Genomic DNA, 22,264 nt, shown 5'->3' with positions numbered 1-22,264 from the left:
AGTTAAACATATTCAAACTAAAACACCTGAAACAAATGATTTGTAAAATTAAAACACAGAACTGGACATGCTGTATTCCAATGACATACAGCCATCTGTCATCTATGGTGATTTTATCAATTGTATAGGGCCCCGTATGAAGTGATCAACACTGTAAAGGTTTCCTTCCAATTTCATGACAGAAGAAAGTAAAACTATGGCCTGATTCAACCATCAACCCTGTCTATCCAAAGTCCTTCAGAGGATGAATACCAACCAACATAAATGTAATACTTTTAAGACAAAGGTTCTCAGTTTTGGTTACAATTTTAACATAAACTTGCAAGTTAATGCGGCTAAAAAACCTGGGAGTCAAGCCTGGTAAACAGATGACCTTGCCCAACAAAATTAACACAGTATTTGCCACATGTCCTGGTCTTTTGCGCAGAGCAAGGAAATTCTGCTTTTACTTTTTGTACCTGTGAGGATAACAGAGGTCCTGCCCTTGATTATGGCCAGGTTGGACTACAGCAATGTCCTTTATGGAGGTTTCCCACAATTTTTGCTGAGGAAACGGTCCAAAATGCAGCTGCTTACAAGTGCTCAATCTACCCAGCTGGGTCCATGTCTTGCCATATTCGAGAAACCTGCACTGGCTCCCTGTGAGTAAGTGTATCCTATTGAAGACCCTTCTTCTAATGCACAGAGTAATGCACCACTCTGGCCTTGGCTGTCAGTCACCTGGGATATGCCATTACAAACCCAAGAGAAATCTGTGCTCTCCTTGTGACCAACTGGCCATAATTCCTTGGGTTTGTCTACCTAAAACAGGAGGGAGATCCTTTTCCTTTCTTGGACCACAAGCCTGCAGTAGGCTTCCCTTTAAAGTGTGTTAAATTGAAGGTGAGGGGACTTTTTGACCCGGCTTTTTTTATTTTTGCCTCTTTGCACTCCATTCCTTTCTTATACTCCCCATAGGGCAGGGACACTCTCTCTGAGTATCCTCGCGCTCAACAAATTCCTTCACTCATTGGTCCTCTTAGCCCTGTTCCTGCTTACTTTGATCTTACTGGTCTATTTAATCTTCACCCATCTAGTCTTTGGTCTTAATGGCCCTAGTCCACCTGCTCCTGAACTGACTCATTCTCTGGGTACCCCTCCAATATGTCATGATAATCTTGGCCCTGATCCTCCTGCTCATTGTCATCTGAACTAATGTGTCCACTTTGTCATGATCCTCCTTAATCAGGTCATTCTGTTCTTATCCACCTAGTTTGGTCATCATGGCTCCTGTCATCCTGGCCTTCTTTGTCCTCCTTTTCCTCTTTGCCAGATCCTAATATTTCTGGGCCTCTGTGACTTGGTTGTAACCCCACTTGTCCTCCTTTCCTTAGTCCTCTTAGCCCTTGTCCTGCTGGCTCCATTTTCCTGACCATCTCCTCTTAATTCTTCAGGTCCTGTCCTTCTACTCTTACTCACTTTCAGTCTGGTTTGCCTAGCAATGTTCTTCCTACTCCTGGTCCTCATGGTCTGTGTGCTCTTCCTGGTTCTGTGCCCACTGAACTTGATCCTTTAGTTTCTGCTCCTTCTTCTTGTAATCTTTGTATGCCTAATATTCTAGATTCTGGTCCTTTTGGCCATCCTGGTCCTTTCGGGGCCCGTTCTCATAGATCTTCTTTTTCTTTCCCAATCCTCTTGACACTAATTCATTAGACCTGGTCCTTCTGATCTCATCTTGATAATCTGACTCCTTGTACATCAGTTCCTGGTCTTGCTGGACCTCTGGATCTACCTGACCTTTAGTGTCCTGGACCTCTTAGGCCTTTCCTGGTTTGGATTATCCTTGTCCTCATGGTCCTTCTGGCACTGACCCAGTAGTCTGGGCCCTCTTGCTTCTGGTACTTTTTGTTTGGGTCCTTCTGAAACTTTTCAGTTTGGTCCTGGAACTCGTGGACATCCAGGTCCAGTTCCCTTAGTCTCCCTGATATTGCTACCTCCAGTTCCTGGTGTTCTGCTCCACATTGTACTCTGGGCCCTGGTCCCATGGTTATGGTCTTCCTGGAACTCCTAGGCCTGTTTGTGGTCCTCTAGGTGCTGATCCTTCTGATTCTCCTTGCACTGGTTCCTGTCTATGGTCCTCGTTGTATTCTTGATATTGACTCCCCTCATCTGATTTGCTTATTCTGCCCCCCTGATCTTATTGGGCTCGATCTCGTCTGCTAATATTGGACTGATCCATGTTGATGCACACAGCAATACATTTATATACATGAATGAAGTTGCATCACCGCTATTAGGTTCCCCCATTGTGAACTCTCCGTCAACCCCAGCACATAGGTACGTGGTCAGACAGGCTCTCAGACCTAGTCTAGACCTAAGGAACCTAACAGTGGTGATGTAGCTTCGTTCATGTATGACTGACAGATCACAGGTGAGGTAACATTTAGCCAGGAGGCAAACGCACAAAGAAGAAAATTTAGATCAGATCCCACAGAAAGGCAGCAACACCACAATGGTCACCGGAGATTGGCCCCAATAAAGGACACATGGCCAGAGGGACGCGAGCATTCCTAAACACACATTGAAGTTAGATGCCACATGTAGTTAGGAGCACATAGCCAATCAGGACACAACACATACCACACACGCAGCAACCATATGCCCCCCCTGCACACATACTTGCTGGCCCACATTGTTTCCATGCCAGGTTGAGGCCCACCTGAGTTCACTATCTGGGATTGTATTCATGACTATGTGACAACTGTTTTAATTTGTTACCAAGAAAAGAATGCATTTTATGGTTGTATGGCACTCAGAGAAATGTATCAAAGCCTGCTTCAATCCAATGTACAACAAGAGACAGTCCTCAGACCTTGGTTGTGAGCTGCTGTCCCAGCCCTAATGTTTAATTAAACAAACTATTCCTGTTTTGCCAGACGCCTCTCATGTTTTGTTTTTTAAGATACATTCTCATTAGAGCAACACGTCTTCCTGGAACTGGTCCTGATTTTCTGGCCCTGGCCTCCCTGTTCCTTGTCCTTGTACTTCTACACTAGTTATGATGATCTACCTTTGTGTGGGCCTTCTGCACCTGGCCATCCTTGCTCTAAATGTTGGCTATTTTGTTCCTAGCCATATGTCCTTGACCCCCCAGGCTGTTATCATTCTGGTCATAATGTCCCTGGTCCTGATCATTCCTACTGTGGTCCTCCTTTTCCTGGTATTCAATATTCTGATCCTCTTGTTCCTGTTTTTTCTGGTCCTCCTAGTTCTTTGTTTCCTGGTCCTCTTAGAACTTTTCTTTCTGACTCGTTTGTCTGTGTCCCTGTTCTCAGCTACCTAACACGCCAGACCAAGGTCATGCTATTCTTGTTTTTCATAGTATTTGCCCAATTCTATATTTCATGCTTGCTGTTCTTGTTTTCTGTCTCCTTGCACTCTTAGTCTTTGTCCTTCTGGTTTGCGGTGTTCTGCTTCTCCTAGATCTGTTCCTTATCTATTTAGCCCTACTGGTACTGCAGTCATTCATTCAGGTTCTCCTTGTCTTCGGTCATCCTGAGCATGGTAATTTTGGTCAAGGTCCTCCTGGTCACCATTGCCCTATCCATTTGGTCTTCCAGATTCTGGTTCGTCTTCTTATATGTTATCCTCCTCACCCAGATCTTGCTACTTATAATCTAATGATTGCTCTGCCCTACTTGGTATTCAGAGCCCTAGTCCCCTAGGAACTGAACCTTTTAGCCCTGTTTCCGGTATTCCTGGTCATGGTCCTTTTGCTTACCAAGTGCTCCTGCCCTGGTCTTCTAGGTGCTCTTGGGACTGCCCCCTGGTCTTTCTAGTCCCTATTCTACCTATTCTAATATACTGGACACACTGGCCATTGCACTAAGGTCCTGATCTTCGGTAGTCTTCTTCAATCTGGTCCTGATCCTCCTGGCCCTCATCATCTTGCTCCTTGCCTGCATGGTTCTGCAATACTTTTCCCTTGCACAAATCATCATATTCTTGCCTAGTTCTGATATTCCTTGATCTCCGATTCAAGCTGGCCTTAAAATTTCCTAGCCCTGTCCTTGTCTGTCTGGTTTCCATTTCCATGTACTCCTGCCCCTAGACTTTTGGATCATGGCCTCCTGTTCCACAGGCTCCCAGACATTTTTATTCACCTCACCCTAATTCTCACCCATCAGACCTCCTGGTCCTGCTTCCCTGGTTTTTCTAGTCTCCTGGTTTGCCTGTTCCTGGTTCATCTGATCTTGGTTCCCATGTCTATGTAGACTGGGACTTAGCTTTGGATCTTCTGGAACTTTTTTGACTGGTCCTCAAGTATCTGGTCTTCTGATGATGGTCCCACTGGCCTTGGCTTCCCTGGCCCTCCTATTCCCTCGGTCCTCCTGCCTCATCCTAATCCTACTAGTCCTTCTGGTGTGCCTGTTCTACATTGTTCTGGTCCATTTGGCCATGGTCCCCACTATCATGGTCCTCCTAGTAATGGTTCTCCTGAGTCTGGTCTTCCTCATCCCTGTGGAATTGGTCCTCCTAGATCCCTTTTTGCATGCCACCCTTGTCCTTATATTGCTTGTCACACTGGTTTAGGATCTCTGTGAATCTGATCCTTCTAGAATTTCTGATCCTAGCCCCACTGGGCCTTGATTTCCTGGACCTGTTATGTCCATACTGGTCATTTTGATCTAGGGTCTCCTGGTCCTGTTAGCCCTAGTCCTTTTCAGTTGTGGTCTTCTAGATCCTGGTCCACTCAGTTCTGGCCTCTTGGTTCTCCTTGATCTGATCTCTGTGGTTTAGGCTCTTCTGTGGCTGATCCTTCTTTCCATTGGTCTCCTTTTACTGGTCGTGTTTGGTCTGTATACCTTGGTTTACAACTCCTAGCCATGTTTGTCCTCCTCCCTCTGGTCAGTGCACTCGGCCCTTCGTAGCCCTCCTCCTTGTTATTGTCCAGGGCCCTCTGTTTCTCCAACCCCTGGTCCTTTTTCCTTCTGGCCCTTACTCACTGGGTCCCTATACCCTGCTCCACTTCCTCCATGTCCCCCTGATCCTTCTCACCCTGGCTCCTGTACCCCTAGTCCTAATATTCCTCATCATTTATTTGTTCTCTCCCCCCTGGTACTAGTAACCCTTGTTCTCATAAATTAGGTTACCCTAGGGTGTTTCTTTTTGTACTAGTCCTTATTTGTCTTGCTACTTATTCTCCTACTTGTCATAATCCCCAATCTACTGGTCCTACTGCATCCTTTCTCAGATCCCTCCACAAAGTCTTTAGTCAGGTACAGGCACCAAGCTTGCTCCTTAGATGTTTATTTTTGGCTTTAACTGAGACAGCACTGTCAAGGACAGCAATGAGGTCTCATTAGAGACATAGCCTTAACCACTTAAAACACTGCTTAGCATAATAAAAAACACATGTAACATTCCCATGATAGACTTTGCAGATGAATAAGATGTTACTGTGACTGAATGGCCACTTTTGACATGGGCTCAATAAGCATCTATGTCTGAAACCCACTCTGCTGGGTGGCTAGTATTTACATGTGTATTTATATATCAGACTGCTGAATGAACTGCCCAGATGTGTTCACTTCCCTCTTCCACAGAAATCCCATTACTGTGACTAACACAGTTTACCTTCAGGAAATGTTCCAGAGTACTGTGCCCTAATTTTAACATTGGTGGTACTTACCACCTACCGCCGCAGTGACGCCCGCCAACATACTGCCACCATGGCTACCATCGTCTACTAGATTATGAGCACTGCCTGACTTCTGCTACAATAAGGCCGGAAATCCGGCAGTGTTCATACTGGCGGACGGTGGTGACCTGGCGCTGCTACCACCAGCACCGCCCCACCAGTAGAACACCGTCAGCCAATTATGACCATGAATACGGCCTGGCAGTGTCCTGCTGTTGGGGCGCTGCCGGCGGTAGCAGCGCCCCTTCCCATTCCCTGTCGGAAAACCTCCACGCCAGACAAGGTAAGTCGGCCATCCGACGGGGGAGGGGTTGGAAGGGTGGGGGGTGTTGTGTGTGTGTCTGAGTGTGTGCATGAATGTCTGAGTGTGTGTGTGAATACGTCTGTGTGTGTTGTTTTGTGTGCGTGGGTGTATGAGTGTGAGTGAATGCGTGTAAGAATGGTGAAGTGAGTTTGTGTCTGCATGTCAGTGTGATTGTGTGTAAGAATGTGTGTGAATATGTCTGGAAGTATGTGTGAATGAATGCGTGTATGTCAGTGTGTGAATGAATGTGTGTATGTCAGTGTAAGTGAATGGGTGTATGCATTGTGCGTGTGGGTGTCTGCGTGCATGTATGTGGGGAGGGGGCGTGGCGTGAGGGGCGCTGTGACTAGTGGGGGTTGGGAGGGGAGTGATGTGTGGATGGGGGTGTGGTCAGTTGTGTGGTGTGTGCATGTATGGGGGTGAGTCAGTGGATCGGAGGGGGTGGGAGATGAGTCTGGATGGAGGGTGGCATCACATGAGTGTTGGGGGGTGGGGGAGCCGCCTACCGGTGACAGGGATTCCATTGCTAACGACAAGGAAACCATGGTGGCAGGCCTGCTCATAATGCCATGGGCGGTGCTATGTCAGCTGCCGGGCTGGAGATAGATATCTTCAGCCCAGTGGCTCATACCGCCATGGCTGCCGCTGACCCACCAATTTCATAATGTGGCAGTATACACCGCCAGCCTGTTTGCGGTGATACCGCCACATTAACCCTGGCAGTCAAAAGACCGCCAGGGTTAAAATGAGGGCCTAATTGTCTATTGCAAGTATCCTGGGTGGCAAAGATATAACCTACTTGTCAACATTCCCTTTTTGCAGCTGATTGTCCACTGCTATTGTGTTGCCAGGTTTGAAATACTAAGGCCCTCATTACAACATTGGCGGTAAAAGCCGCTTACCGCAGTGCAGAAGACTGCCAACACACCGTAGCGGCCGTGGAATTCCGCCACAGCTATTATGACCCACAGTTCGGAATCCGCCAAAATTCAGACACCCACACAAGTCCGCCACACCAAAGGTCAGTGATAAACTGGCGAAAACAAAACCTCCACCATCACGCCAACAGAAATACGCCCACACTATCATGACACACAAATCCACACGGCGGTCTTTCAACCACGGTATTCCATTGGCGGTACACACCACTGCGCTCAAAATACACACACATTTACAAAACACAACCACATTGGACAATTCGAAATACACACACCTGATACACATACACACACCACTCCCAGACACCCAATACACTATAAAACACACACCCACACCACCCACAAACCCCTACTACCAAATAATTTGAAAGAAGGCCAGAGAGAGACAGCACCAGCAAGAACAGCATCCACAGGCACACAACACCATCACCCACAGAACTTCCACGCACCTCACACAACACACCACTACATATCAGCACACTTATCACCACACACTCCACCCCACACATCACCTACACAACCTCATGGCACGGCAAAGACACCCCAGGTTCTCGGAGGAGGAGCTCAGGGTCATGGTGGAGGAAAACGTCTGGGTAGAGCCACAGCTATTTGGATCACAGGGGCAGCACACCTCAATTGCAAGGAAGATGGAGCTATGGCGAAGAATCGTAGACAGGGTCAACGCAGTGGGACAGCACCCAAGAAATCGGGAGGACATCAGGAAGAGGTGGAACGACCTACGGGGGAAGGTGCATTCCGTGGTCTCAAGACACCACCTGGCGGTTCAGCGGACTGGCGGCGGACCCCCACCTCCTCCCCCACAACTAACAACATGGGAGGAGCAGGTCTTGGCGATTCTCCATCCTGAGTCCCTCGCAGGAGTAGGTGGAGGAATGGACTCTGGTAAGTCAAATCTTAACTATTACATCCCTCACCCTACCTGCATGCCAGCACATACCCCCACTCTCACCCTCACCCCCATCACTCTAACTCCTCACAAATGTCCCTACATCACAAACCACACATCCTAACACCAAACCCTGCATGCAGCAACAAAGCATGGACACCCATCACCAAAGCATGCCCACTGCACTTACCCATACAACCCCCTAAACCATCATCACACAAGGTCCCACACAGGAATGCAAGCACTGGGGTACATAGTCACCCACCCATTGCACACCATGCCACACACAGATGTAATAAACATCCTTTTATACCCCTGCAGGACCCCTACCCAACGTCACTGGACTGGAGGGTCCACACATGTCCACACCACCAACAGAAGAGGCCCACAGTGATGACAGCAGCTCTGTCCAACTGGATCTAGATGACCAGCCCGGCCCATCAGGGACCTTTGGACAGTCGGTTCCCCTGACACAGTCACAGGCCACTACAGACCTTCCCCCCTCTGGAAACACCAGCACAGCACCCACCCAGCGGGCCCATACCTCCGTCCCCAGGACACGCCAATCAGCAGTGTGTCCACCACTACAGGGAACCCAGGCTAACCCACCACCCCAACAACAACAGGGACCTGGGGGCAGTGGCAGTGGGCACACAGTCCAGGGGACGGAGGCCCAGGAACACAGGGGAACTGGGAGGGCTGCTGTGCGACAGGGGGCAGACAGGCCAAGGGAACCCACTCTCCACGAGGCCCTCTCCTCCATCATGGGAGCCTACCACCACTCCCAGGAGACGATGGCAATGGTACTGGCCAAGTTTCAGGAGACCCAGTGCCTGCAGGAGGAACAGTATATGGGCTTCAGGGAGGAACTCAGAAACATCAGTTCCACCCTGGGCACCATCGTAGGGGTGCTGAAGGAACTTGTGAAAACCAGGAGGGACACTGTGGCACTACAAGGGGCCCCTGACACTAGCATGGATGATGAACTGCCCACCACCTCCGCCGGCGCTAGTGGACAGGACGCCCCGCCACAGGACCACCACACCAGCACCCCACCCCCTGCAGAAGGAGAACCACCCCGCAATTGGTCCCTGAGATCCAGGACAAAGACAGAGCATGATGCCCAGATCCCCGCCAAGAAATGAGACCACCCTGATTGTCATCCTACTGTCCCACTTTGTCACCATGTCCATACTTAACCTGCCCCAGCTCCACTTCCTATGCCCATATGGGCAATGCACCTGTGAGACTAATAGACTGGACTCTGCCAGGGACATTCCTCCGCCATCACCCTCACCATTGTACTACCCCCTCCAATATTGAGCACTTAAATAAACACACTTAAAGCGCAAAACAATCTGGAGTCCGTCTGTGATTTCGAAATAGTGTATTAGCAATTACAGTTACAAAATGCTCTTACAATTGTAATGTCAACATACCTATGTCACACAGCTCTAGTCCATGAGGAATCTAAGCAGTTGTCACACAGTGGGACCCACATCTGTGAAATCATGAGGAAAAGTGACAACTCAGTGCCAACACACTGGGTGAAAACAACAGACAGTAGAGAGGTAGTAGTGTTAAAGTACATGTAGTAGGCAGGTCTGTACTCTTACCTGTGTCTCACTGGAAATATTGCTGTATCACTGAGACCCTGTTGTTCATGTCTTCTTCCTCTGCTTCCTCGTCTTCACTGTCCACAGGCTCCATAGCTGCCACAACACCGCCATCTGGACCATCCTCCTGCAGAAAAGGCACCTATTGTCGCAAAGCCAAGTTGTGAAGAATACAGCAGGCCACGATGATCTGGAACACCTTCTTTGGTGAGTAGAATAGGGATCCACCTGTCATATGGAGGCACCGGAACCTGGCCTTCAGGAGGCCGAAGGTCCTCTCGATCACCTTCCTAGTACACCCATGGGCCTCATTGTAGCGTTCCTCTGCCCTTGTCCTGGGATTCCTCACTGGGGTCAGCAGCCATGACAGGTTGGGGTAACCAGAGTCACCTGCAAATGGCGAGGGACAACTGTTAGACACGCAATAACCTGTAGGGATATCCCCAGACCCAGACAACCATTCCCACTGTCTTGCTCCCAGGTGCTCACCTAATAGCCACACACGGTGCCTCTGGAGTTACCCCATCACATAAGGGATGCTGCTATTCCGCAGGATGTAGGCATCATGCACTGAGCCAGGGAACATGGCATTCACATGGGAGATGTACTGGTCGGCCAGATATACCATCTTTACATTCATTGAATGATAACTCTTCCTGTTTCTGTACATCTGTTGACTCCTGTGGGGGGGACCAAAGCCACATGGGTCCCACCAATGGCACCTATGATGTTGGGGATATGTCCCAGGGCATAGAAACCATCTTTCACTCTTGGCAAATCCTCCACCTGAGGGAAAACGATGTAGCTCTGTATGTGTTTCAGACGGGCAGACAACACGTTGGAAAACATAGGCTGGGTCATCCCTGATGCTATGGCCACTGTTGTTTGAAATGACCCACTTGCAAAGAAATGGAGCACTGACAGCACCTGCACTTGAGGGGGGATTCCTGTGGGATGGCGGATTGCTGACATCAGGTCTGGCTCCAACTGGGTACACAGTTCCTGGATTGTGGCACGGTCAAGCCTGTATGTGATAATCACATGTCTCTCCTCCATTGTCGACAGGTCCACCAATGGTCGGTACACCGGAGGATGCCGCAATCTCCTCACATGTCCCAGCGGACAGTGCCTATGAAGGACAACAGCGAGCACAGAGTCAAACAACTCAGAGGTACGTACCCACAGTTTACACAGAATACCATTCATACACAAAAGGTGGCCTGTATGTGTGTTGAGTCTAGGCCTAGGTATGTGTGACGCAGTTGAAAATTAATCTATGTGGGCCCCTGAAATGGCGGCTGCCTGACCTCTAAATTGGACAATGGGATGTGAGGTAACTGCGCTGGCGTTGAACACCATCGCGGTAGGCGGTCGAAGACCGCGGCGCAATGCTGAATTGGTTAGCATTGGACCCTATGGGTCTGAGGAGCCAATGACGATGTACGCCGGCGGTGACGGTACGCACCGCCGCGAACGTGACCACCATTTTCTATCTGTTCAATCACTCGATACCTGATCTTCGACAGGAGAGGACCTACAGTGCAAGTGCTGCTGTGACCTCGGTCTGGAAGAGACAATGGCTCGAATGTCTGGGGAAAGGACCCCTGCCTTCACATCGGAGGAGTTGGAGAAACTCATGGATAGGGTCTGCCCCCAGTACACGCTACTCTACGGTCCTCCAGACAAACAGGTAAGTACACTGAGAGCATGCTGTATGGGCTATGCCTGTCTGGAGAGGGCTGGATGTAAGAAGGAACGGGGGAGAGTGCGGCATGCATGAAACGACGGTGAATGCGTGTGCAACATGGCAAGGGTAGGGATGGGGGCCAATCACTTTGACGGTGCAGCTGGTAATAACTTACTCTTCCCCCTGTACATTTCATGTAGGTCAGCGCCCACCAGAAAAAACATATTTGGCCATCGCCAAGGACGTCCGGACCCTGGAGGTCTACCACAGACGGAGCACCCACTGCCAGAAAAGATGGGAGGACATTCGCCGCTGGAGCAAGAAGACGGCAGAGGCTCACCTGGGGATGGCCTCCCAACGTGGGAGGGGTGCCTGTAGCACCATGACCCCCCTGATGTTCAGGATCCTGGCGGTGGCCTACCCGGAGTTGGATTGGCGCTTAAGAGCATCACAGCAGACACAAGAGGGTGAGTACACTCTCATTCAGCGCAGTGGAGGGGTCTGGGTGGTGGAGGTGGGCTGTGGGTTTCCCTAGGCCAGGGCGAGTTCCGTAGGCAAGGTCCCTCCGTAAGGCAGGCCATGTGGCATCCCACCCTACCTCTGTAGAGTGCCAAGTACACCTAGTCATGCCCCTGTGTCATCTATGTGTGCAGATGTCGTCCGTAGCCTTGTATGGCATTTCCCAGGAATTGAACAGTGGAGCCCAAGAGCGCGGCATAGTGCAGGGGGCTTCTGTGTCTGTCGTGTCCGCCAACGGTAGCGGTAATGCATGCACTCAACATGTCTTTCTTCTGTCCTCCCCCCCTTTTTGTGGTCTCCCTGTTCTTGTGTGCATTAGCATCATCAGGCGGAGGAGCAGTGGCACCGGAGCACCAGGGGGCTGCATCCCACATGGCCATGGAGGGCCACACTACGGATCGGACTTCACCAGTGGGACAGAGGGCGAGGGGAGCTCCACAGTGGGGACACGAGCTGAGACCAGTGACACGGACTCATCCTCTGATGGGAGCTCCCTTGTGGTGGCGGCAACATCTGTGCCCCCCCCATCTACAGATACAGCCGCCAACCCCCCTTCCAGCACTGCCCTCCCAGCAGCCCCTCAGCCTTTGCCCTGTGCCCGCTCACATGGGAGGGTGGGCATCACCTTCGCCCCAGGCACCTCAGGCACTGCCCCAGTCACCCCTGCTGCCCTCAGTGAGGAGGCCATTGACCTCCTCAGGTCCCTCACTGTTGGGCATTCTACCATTTTGAATGCCATCCAGGGTGTAGAAAGGCAGTTGCAACAAACAAATGCATTCCTGGAGTGCATTCATTCTGGTCAGGCGGCCGTTCAGCAAGCTTTTCAGACTCTGGCCTCAGCACTGATGGCAGTCATTGTCCCTGTGTCTAGCCTCCCACCTCCAACTTCCTCCACCCCGACCCAATCCCCTGTACCTCAGCCTATCACAAGCACATCTCTAGACCAGCATGCACACACGTCAACACACAAGGGAAGCTCAGGCAAACATAAGCACCACACATCCCACAGGCACTCATGCAAGCATCAGACACATGCAGAAACACCAACAACCACTGCCTCCACTGTGTACCCCTCCTCCCTCCCAGTCTTGTCTACACTCACACCTGCATGCACTACCTCTACAGCCACTACGTCCCTCTCCAGCACGCCCACCACCACACCCCGCTCACGTGCAGTCACCACCCCCACTACTATTCACACGTTCCCTGTGTCCTCTCCCAGTGTGTCTGTGATGCCGCCTCCCAAGATACACAAACGCAGGCACACACCCACCCAACAGCTATCCACCTCACGACAGCCTCTAGCGCATGCACCTTCACCCAAAGTCAGCAAACAAACACCTCCTACAACCACCACCTCTTCCTCCACTCCCAAACCCCCTCCAGCTACCCGTCCCAGTGTTTCCCAAAAACTTTTCCTGTCCAACTTTGACCTCTTTCCCACACCTCCCCCACCCTGTCCGTCTCCTAGGTCCCGAACTAGCACCTCAGCCACAACATCTCCGGGACCAGTGGTACCTGTAGTCGCCGGAATCTGGAGTGCACCAGCCACCAGGGCAGCCAGTGTGGCACGGAGCCACAGCACGGACAGTCCCCCACCCGTCAAGCATCAGAAGTTGGCCAGTGCCCGGCGGGAGATTGGGAAGAAACCAGCCACCAAAGCCGCTCCCAGGGGTCCTGGTGGGAGTGTGGAGCCACAAGAAACCAGGAAAGTCTGGGAAGAGCAGCACGGTGGAGGAGACCGCCATCATTCCCGCTGGCCAGGAGGCCACCACCATCATCCCTGCTGGGCCAGAGAGGACCGCCAGCACAAGCCCCGCTGGGCTAGAGAGGACCACCAGCACAAGCCCCGCTGGGCTAGAGATGACCGCCAGCACAAGCCCCGCTGGGACAGAGAGGACTGCCAGCACAAGCTCCGCTGGGACAGAGAGGACCACCAGCGCAAGCCCCGCTGGGACAGAGAGGACCCCCCAGCAGCTGAGTCACTGCAAAGGAGCCCGCCGCTCCAAGCACCGCTGAACAGGGCACTGCCGCCTCAAGCACCTCTGAACAGGGCACCGCCGCTCCAAGCACCGATGAACAGGGCACCGCCGCTCCAAGCACCGCTGAACAGGGCACCGCCGCTCCAAGCACCGCTGAACAGAGCATCGCCGCCTCAAGCACCACTGGCCCATGAGCTCCAAGGGCACTGACGCTACTGAGTCCGTCACGAGCAGGATGAAGCACTCTGGGCACAATGCCCCCTCCAGAACCAGTGGAGAGATACATCCACTACCTCTGTCCTTAGCAGGATGAAGCACTCTGGGCACCATGCCCCCTCCAGAACCAGTGGCGACTGTTATCCACTTGATAGACTGTGGCTTTGCACTCCCCATGATGGAACAGTGGGCAACCCACCCACTGTATAGACTTGAGAGACTGTGGCTTTGCACTCCCCAGGATGGAACAGTGGGCAACCCACCCACTTGTGAGACTTGAGAGACTGTGGCTTTGCACTCCCCAGGATGGAACAGTGGGCAACCCACCCACTGTAGAGACTTAAGAGACTGTGGCTTTGCACTCCCCAGGATGGAACAGTGGGCAACCCACCCACTGTAGATACTTGAGAGACTGTGGCTTTGCACTCCCCAGGATTGAACAGTGGGCATGTGGCCCCGTCGTGGATTTGGCGTTGTGCACTCAACCGGCTGAGGTGCCCCCCCTTTCCCTCCCCCTGAGGTGCCTGTTTTCTTGCTCTCTGATGCCCCTGCAGTGTTCTCTCCGTAATGGTCGGGGATCTTGTGTGGGCCTCGCCCATACCGTGTGGACCCAGTGTTCCACGGACTTAATTGGAGCACTACCTGGACTACTATGCTTGGTGTATATTTTGTTTATGGTGTATATATATGTATATTTTTGCCTACTTGATTGTAATATATTACAATGGTTACACTCATTTTCTTTTGTCTTTGCATTCTTCCGGGGGGGGTTGGGGGGTGTAACTATCATGTATAATTATTTATTAGTGTGTGTGTTGTAGAAGGTAGGGGTGGGGGTGGGGTTGTTGCGTGTATGTGTCACTCTCTTTCCCTCCCCCCTCCCCTGTGTCGTAGGTGCAGTACTCACCGTGGTCTTCGCCGCCGGCGTTCGTGCTCCTGGTAGAGGAGCAGGAAGACTATCGCAGGGAGAATTTGGAGTTCCGGCTCCATGGTGTCCTGGTTCCTCGTGGGGTGTGTAGAGGTGAGCGTTTTCCCTTCGAAATCCTGTTTCCGCCGTGTTTTTATCCGCGCTGAATCCTCCCCAGAAAAGGTGGCGGATTGGTAGGTTGTGATACTGTGGGCGTTACTTTGTCCTCCGCCTGTATGTTGGCGGTGACCACCAAGCTGTTTGTTTGTACCACCATGGCAGTCGGAGTGTTAAATTGGCTGTCTTTGTTGGCGGTCTCCGCCACGGTCGTAATTGGACATTTTTTACCGCCGGCCTGTTGGCGGTCTTACCGCCGCTTTAACACCGACCGCCAGGGTTGTAATGACCACCTAAATCAGACTTTGAAGCAATACCTACGTGCTTACGCTGAAAAAGCACTTCATTCTTGGACATCAATGCTCTGGTTAGCTGAGTTAGCCTACAATAACTCATTCCACACTTCTACTGGCGTTACACCTTTTTTTGGCTTGTTTGACTATCATCCTGACACCTTGCCCATCACAATCCCTCAAGAAAGTTCTCTTACTCCAGCTGTGTCAGAAACCATTCAACATCTGCATCAAACCCAGAAATTTATTCAACAGCATTTAGAAAAGGCCAAACAAAAATACAAAAAGCATTATGACAAGAAACATTGTGAGGGACCGCAGTATCAACCAGGTGATAAAGTGTGGCTTTCCACAAAACATATTGGGGGTCATTACGACCCTGGCGGATGGCAGAGAAGCGGCGGTAAGACCGCCAACAGGCTGGCGGTAAAATTTTTGGAATTATGACCATGGTGGTTACCGCCATGGTTATCCGCCCCTTCTCCGTTCCGCCCGCCAGGGCGGAGATGACCGCTGGGCTGGAGACCTGGGTCTCCAGCCCGGCGGTCGTCACTATCCCGCCTACGGTATTTTGACCCGGCTGACTGCCATGGTTTTCATGCGGTTTGGAACCGCCATGAAAACCATGGCGGTGAGCACTATCAGTGCCAGGGAATTTCTTCCCTGGCACTGATAGGGGTCTCCCCCACCCCCCGCCCCCACCCCAACTCCTTCCCCTACACCCCCTACCACTCCTGCCACCCCCCAAAGGTGGCAGGACCCCCCTCCCCACCCCTACCCCCAACATCACACCACACATACACACCCGACACGCACGCAGGCACCACAACACACATACACGCACACACACCGACATACATGCCAACAGCCACACACACAGTCAGACACGAACACCCACATTTAAACATACACGCACACATTCATACAGACATACCTATAGACATACACACACTCATTCCCAAACACACTATACCCCCGCAAGAATACATGCACACACACACACCCTCTACATACACACACGCACACCCCCATGCACCCACACAACACACAACCCCTCCCCACCCCCCTCCCCTAATGGATGTTCACCTTACCTGTTCCGGTGATCCTCCGGGAGGGGACGGGATCCATGGGGACTGCTCCACCGACACCACACCGACAACAGAACACCGCCACACCGAATCACAGGACGTGATTCGGTGGGCGGTGTTCTGTTGACGTGGCGGTGGAGGTGGAGCAACCTCCACTTCCCCGCCGACCGCCAGTATGGCTGTTGGCGGCGCCCGTCCGAAAAAGGACGGAGGGCTGCCAAGAGTCATGATACGCCGAGCGGAAAACCGCCACCACTGGCGGTCTTCAGCATGGTGATCCTCCGGGAGGGGACGGAATCCATGGGGACTGATCCGCCCCCACCACACCATCAACAGAACACCGCCACGCCGAATCACAGGACGTGATTCGGTGGGCGGTGTTCTGTTGACGTGGCGGTGGAGGTGGAGCAACCTCCACTTACCCGCCGACCGCCAGTATGGCTGTTGGTGGGCCTCCGTCTGAAAAAGGACTGAGGGCTGCCAAGATTCATGATACCCTGAGCGGAAAACCGCCACCACTGGCGGTCTTCAGCACGGCGGTCCCTCAGCGGTCTTGAGAAAAGACCGCCGAGGTCAAAATGACCCTCATAGACTTAAAAAAAAGCACATGTTCAACCCCAAATTCATAGGTCCTTACACTGTCCTTCAGCAAATCAATCCTGTGACCTATAAACTGCAATTGCCAAGATCATTATGGATTCATCCAGTGTTCCACACTTCCCTCTTGAAAAAGGCAGTCCAGAAGGTCCGCCCTCATCCAGCTCCAGTTCTAGTAAATGGGGAAGTAGAATACGAAGTCAAGAAAGTGTTGGATTCTAAACTGAGAGGGCGTAACCTATGGTACTTAATCTCATGGAAAGGTTATGGCCCTGAAAGTAACTCATGGATTTCCGCATCTGATATCCATGCTCCAGTACTTGTGAGGCGTTTTCATCGTCTCAATCCAGACAAACCAGGCCCTAGAGCGCGTCTGGGAGAGGGGAGTACTGTCAACATTAGGGCAGTGCGCGCTCTACGGGCGACTAGAATGCAAAAACCTAACAGTTTCAAGCTAACATAATTTATGCATTGTGCTGATATGATGTTGTTTAACCTTTTGCATTGCAGAGTTTAATCCTGAAGACTTATGTTCAGCATGCATATAAATACTGTTCACATATAATGTACTGCTGCAGGCTTTCAGACTGTGTCAGGGTGTGGTCCCCTTCCAGGGCCTTCTAGAAGCTTTCCCTGCAGCATGCCTGGGTGTGGTTGGTGGGCTGGGCTAAGACTCTATAAAAGGGAGCCCGCCCAGCTCCACGTGCTCACTATTCAGAGGTCCCAGTGCAGAGCAGCAGCAACTTCCTGAGCTCCTGTTCCGGTGGTCTACTTTGATCTTCCGGGCCTTGCCCTTTCACTTTGTTGGTGATCTTTGATCAGGGCGGTAAGACGGAGGTCGGGCTGGGTCTCCGATCCCGTTCTCGAAGACTTTCGAGTTCTTGGGCCTAATTTTGCATGATAAACGGCTTTACTCTTGTGTGTGTGAATGTGCGCTTGGTTTTTCATGGCATTTACATGCTGATACTTGTATCGGCAAGACGTGCAATTCTTTGCTTGTGTGCAACTCTTAATATTCATTGTGCGCTACCATTTTATGGCATTTACAAGGTAGCATTCAAATCGGCGAGACGCGCAATTCATTTCTTGTGCTTAATTCATGTTATTCATTGTGCGCTACCATTTTATGGCATTTACAAGGTAGCATTCGAATTGGCAAGACGCACGATTCATTTCTTGTGCTTAATTCATGTTATTCATTGTGCGCTACCATTTTATGGCAGTTACATGGTGGCATTCGAATTGGCAAGATGCGCGATTCATTTCTCGTGCCTTAACCTTTGATATTCATTGTGCGCTACCATTCCTTGGCAGTTACATGGTGGCATTCGAATCGGCAAGACGCACAATTTGTTTCTCGTGCTTTAACCCTTGATATTCATTGTGCGCTACCATTTCTTGGAAGTTACATGGTGGCATTCGAATCGGCAAGACGCGCGATTCATTTCTTGTGTGTAATTCATGATATTCATTATACGCTACCATTTCCTGACATTCATATGGTGACATTTGAATCGGCAAGCCGCACAATTCCTTTTCTGTATTTAAAATCACGGTGTTCATTATGTGCTACCACTTTAAGGCATTTACTTGGTGGCTTTTGAGTTGGCAAGACGCGTGATTTATTACTCAAGTCTAATTTATGTTATTCATTTTGCACAATCATTCCATGGTATTTACAACCTTTCTAAAAATCTGCAATGTGCGCAATTCATGTTCCGGCAATTTTGAGAAAACAAAAAAGCTAGAGTTCTAGATGTAATGTTGTGTGTACATAACAAGTTTCTCAAACACGATTCATATGATGGTTTAGAAATCATTCAGATTATTTCCTGATCCTCATGCAAAAGATAATACTTGAATTTGAAAGTTGCATTTAACCTTTCTTGATTCCCTCACAGGTATCCAGTCATCTTGAAGCCTAGTTATTTAAGTCTATGCTTAGGTTGTCCATGTTTTCCGAATTACAATGCTTAGAGTCATAGCCTAGTATTGATTAATATGATATAATCTTGATATTGTGTGTTTTAACCTTTTTGCTTCCTACAGGTCTCCTTCCCAGCTGTTCCCTTCCTAATCCCCTTTTCCCCACTTGGACTCTCTTATAATCTGTGACAATTCTAATCAGAGTATTGGAGCTGTGTTGTGGTGGAAGTGTTGGGAACGTGCACAGACCCCGAAGATCTGGTGACTCTGACACTGTGGGGGTGTAGAGAAAGGAGCCCATACACCTCCCTCCGCGGCAGGGAGATCTCTCTTGATCTCCCCAAGTGAAGCACTTAGCCTGGGGGTGGGGAGTGTCCCGCAATCCACAGCGGGGGCACGACCAGATCTGGCCATCTTCTTTGCATTGGCTCCTCCAGTAGCGGTCCTCGTTGCTCACCAGGTCTGGAGGTGACTTGCTTTCACCACGGGTAGCCCGCTCTGAGTGCGGCCCGGGCCCCAGTGTGCTTGAAAGCAAATAAGGTATAACGCTCGTCAGGTGCTATGCTCCAACGCAGGAGCTTCCGAACACAGTACTCTCCTCACGCTTAGAAACAACAAAGCGATTGTCCTTCACCCTGCAGCTAATTAGGTGCAGCTCTTTAGCGCTGGAAGGCAAGAAGGGTTGCAGGGGAAAGGGGGCACACCACCCAGCCCCTGGAGACAACAGAGGGGGAACACAGGGCTGAAGGGCCCAAGCAGGCCAGCACAAATAGTGGCAGTCAGTGTCAGTTCCTCCTAGTGACGCATCAGGTCTGCACAACAGCAGCAGTCCAAGGTGGTTCCTGGTGAGTCCCTCCAGAAGCATTCTTTGTCCAGTCTAGTGTCTCTCCTTGTCTCAAAGTGTCTCTCTTAACATGGAGAAACCCACTGTAATTATGCTCAGTTTTGAACAACACTTACAAAGAAGGGGAGAAGAGGTTTCAACCAGTTCCAGCCAGTTCCAACTGGTTCTAGGAGTGTCCTCTTTCTCCTCTAGCACAGGCTCCAGACATCAGTTGGGGGTAAACAAACCCTTTGTGTGAGGCCAGAGTACAGCCTTTTCAAATACAGGTGTGCCCTCCCTCCCCTTCTCTCAGTCCAGGAAGACCATTCAATATGCAGATGCACCTCTGTGACACCCTCCACCCTCCCTGTGTACAGGCTGTCTGAAAAGTATGCACAAAGCCCAGCTGTCACTCTGCACCAGACACGTACAGGCTGTCTGAAAAGTATGCAGAAAGCCCAGCTGTCACTCTGCCCCAGGCATGGGTTGGAGTCAAGCTGCAAAACTCCAGAGTCATAAGCACCGAGGAATGCTCAGTTTCTAGAGGTGGCATTTCTATTATGGTAATTAAAAAATCCACCTACACTAGTAAGCAGCATTTTTCACTACCATTACAACCACACCAAACATGCCTACGCTACCCCTCATATATCAGACAATACCCCCTGGACATAAGGTGGGCATTTCCAATGCAATCCTATGAGCAAGGCAGCACTCACAGCAATGAGAAACCATAAAGGCTGTTTGTCACCACCATGACAGGCTACACAACCAGGCATATGTCCTGCCTTATAAATACATAGCACCCTGCCCATAGGGCCTACCTTAGGGGTGACTTACATGTAGTACAATTGGAGTTTCAGGCCAAGCAAGTAATTTTAGAAGCCAGGTCCCTGTGGCAGTAAACTGCACATGCAGGCCCTGCGCTAGCAGGCCTGAGAATCGTTTGAGAGGCTTCTTCTGTGGGTGGCGCAAGCAGCACTGCAGGCCACTAGTAGCATTTAACTTACAGGCCCTGGGTATAGAGATACCACTGTACAAGGGGCTTACAGGTAATTTAAATGTGCCATTTAGGTGTACGCCAGTCATACCAATTTTACAAGGGGGAGCACCTGCACTTTGGTGCTTATCAGCAGTGATAAAGTACTCAAGGTCCTAGAGCCAACAACAAGAGGTCAGAAAAAATAGGAGGAAGGAGGCAAAAGGTTTGAAGATGACCCTGCAAAAAGGGCCATGTCCAACAACATGGCTAGATTAAAATTGGAATTAAATTAAATGATTGAGGGAACACTGGAATTAAATTGGATTCTTACAGTGAGAATGAATTGTGCTTCATGTGCAAGGATGTTACGCTTCGTGCAGCACAGGTTTATGAGAAACTGACTAATCTAGCTGAGAAATATATGAAATTGAAAGGAATAAGTCCAAACATTTGAAGAAGATTTACAGATTAGAATTTGACTTGAGAGATATTGCAAACATGAGATCACCTGGAATGAAAATTCACATAAAAGAATTGATTCAAAGCATTCAAGCATGGAGAGCATTAGATAAATGGGACGGCAGATGGACAAATAGAAGAGATCAGAAAAAGCCGACTGCATCTTCAAATGATGTACAGCAGGCGCAGGGAGCTTTAAAAATAATGTCAATGAGAGAAATTCCAGGAGGGAATTTTGTTCATGTCTCTTGGAGCAGAAGTGTCACACTATCATTTACAAATGATTACCCAAAATTGAACGAGAAACCAGTGGAGTGGTGTAGAAAAGTACCCTCTTTTTGGCATGTTACCCCAACATTCTACCTGTCAGTGTGTTTGACTGCGTCACTGGGATCCTGCTAACCAGGACCCCAGTGCTTATGCACTCTTTCCTCTCAATTTTGTCACTGCATACTGGTAACTCAGTATTTCATCCCAAATTGGCATGCTGGTCACCCCTTATAAGTCCCTAGTATATGGTGTATATGGTACTTAGGTACCTAGGGCATTGGGGTTCCAGGGGATCCCTATGGGCTGCAGCATTACTTTTGCCACCAATAGGGAGACCATGCAAAGGCTTCTACAGGACTGCCATTGCAGCCTGTGTGAAATGGTGCATGCACCCTTTTACTGCTTTTACACTGCACCGGATCACTTATAAGTCACTTATATGTCAGGCCTTCCAACCATGAAGCCTGAGTGCAAAGTACCTGTGTGTAAGGGCACCCCTGCACTAGCAGAGGTGCCCCCACATCGTCCAGGACCATTTTCACAGACTTCATGAGTGCGGTACACCATTTTACGCGTGCGCTGAACATAGGTCAATACCTATGTCCAGCTTCACAATGGTAACTCCGAATATTGCCACGTAAGGTGTCTAACATCTTGGAATTATACCCCAATGCTGATTCTAACATTGGTTGTATAATTCCATGCACCCTGGGGGCTCCACAGTGGACCCCAAGTACTGCCATAATAGCCTTCTGAGGTTTTCCAGGCAGCCCCTGCTGCGGCCAGCTCACAAAAAGTGTTCTGCCATCCTGTTGCTCAAGCAGATCGAGCCCAAGGAAGGCAGAACAAAACATTTCCTTTGAGAGAGGGGTGTTACATCCACTCCCTTTGGAAATAGGCGTTACATGCATGGGAGGGGTAGCCTTAAAGATCCTCTGGAATGCTTGGAAGGG

Source organism: Pleurodeles waltl, chromosome 10, assembly GCF_031143425.1.
Source record: "Pleurodeles waltl isolate 20211129_DDA chromosome 10, aPleWal1.hap1.20221129, whole genome shotgun sequence".
NCBI lineage: Eukaryota > Metazoa > Chordata > Amphibia > Caudata > Salamandridae > Pleurodeles > Pleurodeles waltl.
The sequence above is the reverse complement of the archived record's forward strand: the minus strand, read 5'-3'. Positions refer to the sequence as shown.